Raw genomic sequence first — 10,479 nt, forward strand, 5'->3', positions numbered from 1 at the left:
CATATTTTGATGGTTTAAGAGGGATTTAAGTAGTGCCTGAACCTCATGCTGGTTTTCTGCACAGAAGACTGGCACACTGAAAATCTTACTTAAATTAGCACTATACAATCTGACCTACAAAGTTATAAACCATTTCACTCACAAGTGAAATGGGCTGCCAGTGTGGGGACACAGTCAGGAAGGCTAACCACACCTTGTCATGCATCCACAGATGCATCACGAGCAGGTCTAAGGAGATGATCCTCCCCCTCTGTGCAACATTGGTCAGGCCGCAGTTGGAGTACTGCATCCAGTTCTGGGCACCGCACTTCAGGAGGGGTGTGTATAGCATAGAGAGGGTCCAGAGAAGGGCTATTTGCATGATCAGGGGGCAGCAGGGTAGGCTCTGAGAGACTATGGGACCTGAACCTGTTCAGCCTACACAAAAGAAGGCTGAGAGGGTATCTGGTGGCCACCTACAAACTGGCCACGGGGGACTAGCAGGCAATGGGAGAGTCCCTGTCCCCCTGAGCCCTACCAGGAGTTACAAGGAATAACAGCCATAAGCTGACTGAGAGTAGGTTCAGGCTAGACATCAGGAGGCACTACTTCACAGTCAGGGCGGCTAGGAGCTGGAACCAACTTCCAAGGGAAGTGGTGCTTGCTCCTACCGTGGGGGTCTTCAAAAGGAGGCTAGATAGTCACCTAGCCGGGGTTATTTGACCCCAGCATTCTTTCCTGCCCATGGCAGGGGGCCAGACTTGATGATCTGCTTAGGTCCCTTCCAACCATACCAACTATGAAACTATGAAATGCATTCAGCTCTTGGACACAATGCCGCAGCCTTCACATAGCTCAAAGCATCACTGTACAATAGGTTTTGTACACTGTACAACACTGTATAAAATGAGTGAATAAGAAACCCATAGCTAAAGTTGTGTCCATTCAAATTACAAATCCCTTTTCTCTGGGATTTATTATTTGGCCGTAAACGTTTTACCAGGACTGAAATTTGGATTAAAATACATGAACCCCAGGTCATGTATTTTTATCTAGGGAAAAGCTGTCTATTATTATTAAGAAGAAACCATGTTTCGTGCTTTGAAAACTAAAAATAATATTTTGACTGAACCAGAGAAAAGTTGAGTCTCCTGGGAGTAAATGTGATGCCGCAAAGATTTAAGAACGTGATAGTAATCTTATTATCTTCAGTACAACCTCTGATGGACTTACAGTACAGACATAATCTTTGGAAGATTGGGTGTTTTTGTTAACAGGGTGGGATTGAAGAATGTACTCAGCTTTGGCCAAAGAGATACCATGATCTTCTTGGCCTTGAATGGACTCATGTAGTTAGAGGGTGAAGGCCAGCCCCTTGCCCTGTGGGTAGGCTGACCCCTGCAAAATTCTACAAATGCCTCCAACTATACAATTTATGGTGATGGGAATTGCTTTCGGGATTTCCCCCTGACTTGTTCCTTCAGACTTTTGGTTAGGGGAAAGTGAGACTCCAAGGTTTGGCACTTGCATGTAGGGTGCCTGCCATAGATTTGGGAATATTTAAAGCCCCAGACTGTCTGGGAGGTAGAATACTTGCCAGTGGTAGTAATGCCACACAGACTTGAATGATTGAGCTCTGCTAAGTTGAAATTTGGAACTGATTTGGTGCTGGAAATGAAAATTTATTTAAGGAAAAAAGCAAGTCCCTGGGAGTTTAATCACGGACTTAAGTGAGAATGTAGGCATGTGATTACATGAACAGATGTACCTCAAGGCCACAGTAGAAATGAAGTGCATTTGTTGCATCATCCTACTTCTTTCATATCCAACAAAACTCCCTGAGTTCTATGGGGCTTGCCTGGTTTCATGGGGAGGAGAAGTGCAGTACCTCTCTGTTAGTGTGCAAAGCGAGCAGTATTCGATTCAGATTCAGCCCAATTTGGGGGACAGTGATTTGATTCGCTGATTCTGATCACTGTGCTGATTTCGATTCGGCTGAATCTGAAGACTTGGTTCTGATTCGGAGAATCAGCAATTTGGCCATAGATGCAGCTTTACATGTTTTTTCTACATACCCTCGAGGTACTAGGCATGGCTTGTGAACACTGAGATGCTGGAGCAGATGGAGCGTCCCATGGGAGCATGGGGGGGTTCCCTCCCAGAAGTGGACCGGAAGTACTTCTGGTCCACTTCCAGGTCTGCTGCTGAATGTATGTCCCCCCCTTCCCCCTCCCCCGCACCTCCCTGGCTCCGCAATCAGCTGCAGGGAGACCCTGGGTGCCCTCCCCAGACGCAGGAGGCATGAGTCACTGAGCTGGGGGGCAGGGAGTCCTCCGCACGCTCTGCAGCGGACCCGGAAGTGGACCAGAAGTACTTCCTCCCCCTCACACTCCCATGGGATGCTCCATCCACCCCACCATCTCAGCGTTCACAAACCATGCCTGGTACCTTGAGGTATGTAGAAAAAACATTTAAAGCTGTGTCTATGGCCAAATCGTCAAATCTCTCCAAATCAAATCAGAGGCTTCCGATTCAATTCGGAGAGATTAATGGGTATCCTGATTCGATTTGGATTCAGAGATTCAGCCACCGAATTGAGTCGAATCTCCTCCAAATCGAATCAGCAACTGAAGTTTCGCACAGCCCTACTCTCTGTGGCTTCTGGAGGGAGGATATGTAAGCAGGCAGCCTCTGGTTGTCACAGCTCTAACAAACGGGCATACAAGAGTTACTACTGCTACAAGAAGATGAACAAGGTTGATTTGCTTCTCCCTCTACCTCAGCCTACACAAGGTCTCTCAGCAGATAACCCCCTTGACATGATACTTGTGCGGTTTGCTTTCTCCAAGCACTGAGAGCTTTGCTTTAACTGACAGTAGCAGGGACATGTAGAGACAAGGATCATCAACAGTGCATTAGTAAAATGCCTGCTGAAAAACCTGCCAGTCACCACCAGAAATGTGACTTTTAAGAAATTTTGAACCAGATGCAGCACAGATCATGAGGTGCTGCCTGCTTGTATCATCTGCTCCGTGTGTATGTGAGGGGGTGGACACTCCCTGATGAGCTAATGTGCATGAAGTCAGTATCACCTCTCATTAAAAAGGCTTCTGCTGTAAGAATGCAAATAATGAGTCCCTCAAGTCTGATTCACCCCTTTGTGACTCTTGCAAAAATTCCAGAATGACTAGGGAGCAAGGGAGAGGCAGAGGGAGAGGAAAGAGCTCCCCTGCATGCTAATCCAGTAAATTCCATTTCTGTCTGATATTTCTGCCTTTCTCTATCCCTATTTCTTTATAGCCTGTGTAGAGGCTCTCACGGGAGTGCATCTTTGTGTCTGTTTGTGAACACTGAAAAAGAACATTATTTAAGTTGCAAAGTCAAGTGTGTAAACATTAGAAAAAGCCAAACTCCCACAAATCCCAGTTGTAGCCCTTTTGCTATATGAGAGCCATAGAAACACCGAGGGAAAAAGGAGTATCCTGTCTTTCGAGCAGTTTTTTAAGCTTGAGTGGTAAATAAGGCATGTTCTGTGGAAAAAAATGCAAGCATTTAAGTAATTAATGCCTATCGTATCATGCAGATGTGCCAGGAAGCTGGATTGAGGAGGCATATACAGCCTTAATTCTAACATTTACTAACTTGTTGAGTGCTTGATGTTGCAAACTTGAATATTTCAAATGTATTTTAATGTAGTATACACATTAATTGCTATATTAATCATAGATCTGCCAGCTGCTGATGTTTACAAATTAGTTATATATAGTATTTGTATTTATGTCACACAGTTCCCTAATATATCTTCTAAATGTCACCTCTACATATGTGGTCTCTTGCTCTCTGTCTTTCAACCCCACACACTATAATTTTGGTAGGAAGAGATGGGATCCACCTGACAAAGAGAGGGAAGTGAATCTTCACAGACAGGTTCACTAACCTAGCGAGGAAGGCTTTAAATTAGGTTCACCAGGGATGGAGACCAAAGCCCTGAGATAAGTGTGGAAGTGGGTGATGCTGGCTCTTCTCCAGTCCACTGCCTTTGGTTTTTTTCACACATTAAAAATATTTAAAACTATAAGCCAAAGCCTAGAAGTATGCCATCCAGATGGTAGATTATACTGGTATGTGTGTGTGTATATATTTCCAGCTACAACATCATTTCATCACTTTTATATATATATATATAGTTGAGGTGATGTCACTGTGTAGGGTGCCTATTATGCAATAGGTATAGGACAGGGTTGTTGGCAAATGTCTGTGAATTTCTTGTCTGTAAAATGCTCTTTGCTGACAATGCAGCAATTGTTAATCTCTCAGAAGCAGGACTGCAAAGTCTCACGGGTTGCTTTTCTTGTGCTTGTGATGATTTTGGTCTGACCATTAGCCTAAAGAAGACAGTAGTCATGGGTCAACAAGTTGATCACCATCCTGAAGTTAGACTAAATGATGAAAGGCTGGAAGTAGTGTCTCCCTATATATATACACAAACACACATTTCCACTGATCCCACTGATATATGGTATACCTATACACATGTATACAGATGCACAGACTCCCACTGAGCTATACACACTTACTGACCCTGTATTATACATACTGCACTGACACAGAGACACACACAGACACACACTCCTACTGATCCCAGATGCAGCCCTGATGCCATGTGTTTGTGTATATATTAGTGCAGCATATACAGCGTCATTGTGTGTGTGTGTGTGTGTGTAGTGCAGCAGGTATAGCACAGCGGGGTGGTGTGTAGTACATCATGTATAGCACAGTGTCTGTAGGGTGTGTGTGTTAATGGAAGCGTGTGTGCACGCACATGTGCATGCCCACCCTACTGTGAAACACCCCTTTCCTAACCCCACCCAGCCATTTGAGTCCTGTCCCTTGGAGAGACAGGGACTGGTGCACTCGGTGCCTCTCCTGCCTTGCTGATTGGCTGCCTCACCCCGCCAGCCCCCAGGGGCAGGGGCTCGTCCTGCAGGGCGCAGCGATGCCCGCAGGAGCCGGAGGGCGGGGCACTGCCTCTGGAAGGTTGCGGCCACGTGGAACATTGTGGAAGGTTGCCCTGTCCCACCCCACCCCATGCCGGTGGCAGTTGGCAGTTGGTCTCCTCCCCCCAGCCCGTGTCCAAGTGGGGGCGCATGCTCTGTGGTTGGGTGAGGCCACTTGGAGCCCGGCTGGGGGGCAGGGGCGCCCCTTGCAGCCTGCCTGTGGGGCAGAGGGGGGCTTGCGTGAGCCCACACTACGCACCTCATGATGGGCTTGCGCAGGCTCCTGCCCTGCAGTCACAGCCTGGCTGGGGGTAGCTTGAGCCACGCCGGGCCAAGGCACTTGGGGGTACTGCACACACGCACGTCCATATGCACAGCAAAGTGTGCATTGACACGTGTATGGTATACATGCATGCAAGTGTATATACACATATGGATACACATGTGGATACAGAGACATACCTGTATGGGTGCTCATACATAGGTGTACACATGTAGACACACTTGTGTTTCTATAGGTACACATGCATGCATGGGCACATGTGCCTACACACATGTATGTGTATACAGTTATACACACATGCTTCCCCCCCACCCCCGACAGACAGATATGTGAGAGATAAAAAATCACAGAATCAGAAAGTTAAGATTGGAAGGGACCTCAGGAGATCATCTAGTCCAACCCCCTGCTCAAAGCAGGACCACCCCCAACTACCTCCTCGCAGCCAAGGCTTTGTCTAGCTGTGCCTTAAAAATTTCCAAGGATGGAGCTTCCACCATCTCCCTGAGTAACCTGGTCCAGTGCTTCACCACCCTCCAGTGGGAAAGCTTTTCCTAATATCCAACCTAAACCTCCCTTGCCGCAACTTGAGACAATTGCTCCTTGTTCTGCCATCTGCCACCACTGAGAGCAGTCTGGCTCCATGCTCTTGGAACCACCAGGGTGGATTTTATGAAAATCAAATAGATTTAAATCCAGTTTTAAATCACTGGTCAAGAAGCCTCCATTTAATCATTGTTTTCTACAAAAAATGCATTCTTGTTTGATATACTCTATTCATTCAGCTTGTTGAAAGTTTGCACTTTTAGACAGGGGTAAGGGCTTGACTCTGTGCACACAAACTTGCAGAGAGACAATAGGGTGGATGGGTAGGTAATCAGGTCTGTTATCTCTCATCTCCGTATACTGCTGTCAACAAGGATGTTATCTCGAGACACAAATTCATAGTTTGAGAACTGAAACTAAGCATCACAGAGATGCTTAATAGCATCTTCTAGACTGAGCACTGTATCCCACTGGGTAGAGTGTTTTTCTTTAATCTTTACTACTCTAAAGAGGAGCCTCTGGGGACCCCATAAGATTGGGTCCCTAATATAATCCTTGACCTGTTGTGACCTATTTATAAAACTTTTCTAAAAAGGTTACATGAATATATTGTCTCGTATAGTATATAATTAAAAGGTATAATCCCTATTCCATGATATTTTTGAGCTTTAACATATTTTAAATTAAAACTGTCTTTATATATAGGTTTATTTTTCTTAAAAGCATCTTAACCAAAAAATCTGATTAAAAAATCCAATTTTTTTTTTAATTGATTTTTATCCACCCTGGGACCCACCCTTCAGGTAGTTGAAGGCTGCTATTAAATCCCACCTCAGTCTTCTGTTCTCTAGACTAAATAAGACCAGTCCCATCGGCCTCTCCTCGTAAGTGATGTCCCCCAGTCCCCTCACTATTTTCATTGCCCTTCACTGGACTCTCTCCAACTTGTCCACATCCTTTCTGTACTGGGGGCACCAAAACTGAACACAGTACTCCACATATGGCCTCCACAGTGCTGAATAGAGAGGAATAATTACTTCCCTCAATCTGCTGGCAATTCTCCTACTAATGCAGCCCAGGAAGCTGTTAGCCTTCTTGGCAACAAGGGCACATGGCTGGCTCATTCAGCTTATTCAGTTCGCTGTAACCCCTAGGTCCTTTTCTACAGAGCTGGTGCTTAGCCAGACGGTCACCAGCCTGTACCAGTGCATGGGATTGTTCTTCCCTAAGTGCAGGACTTTCCACTTGTCCTTGTTGAACCTCATGAGATTTCTTTTGGCCCAATCCTCCAATTTGTCTAGGTCTCTCTGACTCCTAGCCTTACCCTCCAGCATATCTACTACTTTCCACAGCTTGGTGTTATCAACAAACTTGCTGAGGGTGTAATCCACCCCATCTTCCAGATCATTAATAAAGATATTGAACAGAACTGGCCCTAGGACCATCCCCTGGGACACTTCACCTGATAGCAGCTGCCAACTAAACATTGAGCCATTGATTACTACTCTTTGAGCATGACAATCCAGCCAGCTGTGTATCCACCTTACAGTCTGTTCATCCAACCCATACTTACTTAACTTGCTTGCAAGCATGCTGTGGGAGATCATATCAACGGCCTAGCTGAAGAGAAGGTATATTACATCCACTGCTTTCCCCACATCCACAGAGTCAGTCATCTCATCACAGAAGGCAATCAGGTTAGTCAGGCATGTCCTTGGTGAATCCATGTTCACACACACACACACACACACACACACACACACACACACACACACACACACACACACACACACACACACACACACACACTTCCAATAGGAACTCACACCGTGGGCTGTTGGACGTCTTTGCAACAGATGCTGCTCTTGTTTTTCTGTACGCAGAAAAAGAGGAAAGACTAAGAGCTGTCTTTTCCTAGTAGTGCCTCAGGTCTGTTCATGAGTGCCCTGGGTCCAAAAAGTGTGAGAATCACTTGACTACAAGGTGCAAGTCTACCCTGTCTTTTGCCTGACTTTGGGCTAACACAGCAAACTGTCTCATTCTCAATGTATCTCAGCCAGGCAGTGGGTCCAGTGAAAGCTATTGTCCACAAAAGCTCTCACCTCACATGTATTTCCTGGACCATCACAACCACCGCATCACTACAATGCTACCTAATAGCCCTGTTGATATTGTAGAGCTGAGTCAGTTCATGGAGGCTGTAGAAGCCTGGAGGTTGAGAGTGAGGGGTCAGTTTCCCTGTCACAAAGTGAAAGGCAATGTGGTTAGGAGTAGACAGTGGACCTGGAGGATTCTTATGCACTGAAGAAGTTGTAGGCACACAGCCCCTGTGCAGATAACCAGTGTGTGTTACACTGTAAGCAGCAGGCAAAACACTGAAACTGGTTCCCAAGGACCCTTACCATCTACTCCTCCCAATGTCTTTAATTAAGCAAATTCCATAGCTATGCATGTAAGTGGGGTGCAGTGTAGTAAAATGAATTCTACATTGGTAGGTACATTTGTAGATCATTTGTACGTTGGTAACAAATGCCTTAGGAACCATAAATGACCTAGTAGTAACTAATTATACGTATAGATTTGAACACTTCCTGTGCACTTTCACTGTGTGCATTTGCATACAGCTATATATACAACAGCAGTTACATACAACATACAAATAATAGCTTAAACTGTAATAGGAAAGACTTTTGCATGCAGAAAACCCTACAAATTTAACATGAAACACTGTAATCTGTTTTGTACCATATCATCACAGGCCTGCTAAAAATCCTGAATGTGTTAAGGATGCCCTGATGTTGCAAACAGTTTTGCCCATGTATAATACTAATCACATGGATATGTTTATTGGAAATCAGGGGTGGTAGTCATGTGAGCAAAGATCTGCTTTTGCTAGATTGGGGACTAATTCTACTTTCAGTTGCATATGATTTATTTTTAAAGATAAAAATTGGCTTTGGTCCATCCTGCATGTAAGGTATGGCAGATGTCCCAGTAAAATAGGTTTTCAGAGTCTTTCAAATGCGTTACAGATAATTTTATTTGGCTATGTGTTCCAATCAAGCAAGCATTTTTATTGACTATTTTAAATGGAGTCTACTATAAGAACCACAGAAAGAATTGCCTATCCAGTATCAAGCTCTTAAAGGCATGTACCTCATCCTAGTGATCCTGATTGCTGCAACTAACCTGACCCCTGGGGTGTCTGAGCATGAGCAGGCACTAAAACCACACCAAGGCAATGATTTTACCATGAGACTATCATGTAAGGGCATGATTCTGGAAGGCGCTGAGTGCATATGAGTTCTAAGCATCTTTGGTGTTCATTAAAGACATTGGGATGAGTAGATGGTAAGTGGTGGGAACCCTGTGGCACACTGCAGCAGTCTAAGAAATGAGGTGAGGTGAAAACTGAGTGTGGTATCTTTAAGATCTGTACATGAAACTATGTGATGATGGTGATGGGCATCACTTTTGTCATTCCCTTCTGTCTGCTTACGACCCTTGCTTGTCTTAGATTGGGGGAGGGTATTATTTTTTGAGGCACCTCTATTTGTCTGAAGATGTTAGAGCTGCTTCCTCCCCTGAGAACTCCATTGGAGCCTCACTGCAGGTCTTGAGTCAACAATAACATAAGGAAGTTGAAGCCATTAGGGTGTCCACTTACTTGTATGAAAACAGAAACTGCCATTCATCAGTGTTCTCTTGATAAAGAGGCTTATGATTGAGTTGCTGTTGGAAGCTGTCTGAGGACTGATTGGGAGACTGTTAAAAGTCTGTCAGTGATGCTGCTTAATTAGCTGGCAAGATTGCCAGTAGAGGGTGGGGGGCTGTGAAGCACTTCCTTTTCTGCCTGAACATCCTCCACAGACCCAGCATCTTCTTGGCACAGAGAGCAAGGGAGTCTGGAACTGGATATCTCACTTGCATCTCTGCAGGCCAGTGTAGAGGCATTGCAAAGAGGGATCTGAGGTGTTCATCCTGCTTCCAAAGCTGCCATGTCTCCAGCAATATAAATAAATGAGGCCTAGAATGTTAAGCTTTTAATTAAGGGACTAAAGAAAATAGTCAATTTTTCTTTCTCCATTTTCTGTTTTTGGCCCTAGTGTCTGTAATGTCACCTGATTTTTCACTTAGTCCCATTTTCTGACTGTCACAACCCAGTGATTTTGGTGCCTCGGCACAATGGAATTTTCTTGCCACATGAGAGCCTCTTGCACAGCGAAGGTTTTTGCTGCACAGAAGAGCCTCGGTGCAAGAGAGTTCCCGCCAATTTGCAGGGTGCATTTCTTCTTTGCAGCACAGAAATGCACGGTGCAAAGAGTTCCCGCTATTCGAATGCAAATTTGTGTCCCGCTATTGGCCAGCTCTAAATTATTCCTACATGGCGGCTAGTAATTGGCTTGCTAGCCGTTTAAAAATTCGCACGACTTCCGCCCAAGTCGAAGAACTTTGAGCACGCTGCAGAGTGCCTCTAAAGAGATCTGACTTGCGGCTGGCTGATCGATAGACTGATCACCTATCGATCTTTCTTCCCGTCGCCGAGCGCAATCCCAGACGTACCCTTTTCCCACCGGCTTGAATTGCGGACGGATTGACTGGCTTGGGCCCCGCCAGCTGGAACAACTCGTGTGGTTGTTCAGACGACCGGACCACCTGCGTCGTGATTGCAAGCAG

This window comes from Alligator sinensis, unplaced genomic scaffold (assembly GCF_000455745.1).
Source record: "Alligator sinensis unplaced genomic scaffold, ASM45574v1 scaffold125_1, whole genome shotgun sequence".
Lineage (NCBI taxonomy): Eukaryota > Metazoa > Chordata > Crocodylia > Alligatoridae > Alligator > Alligator sinensis.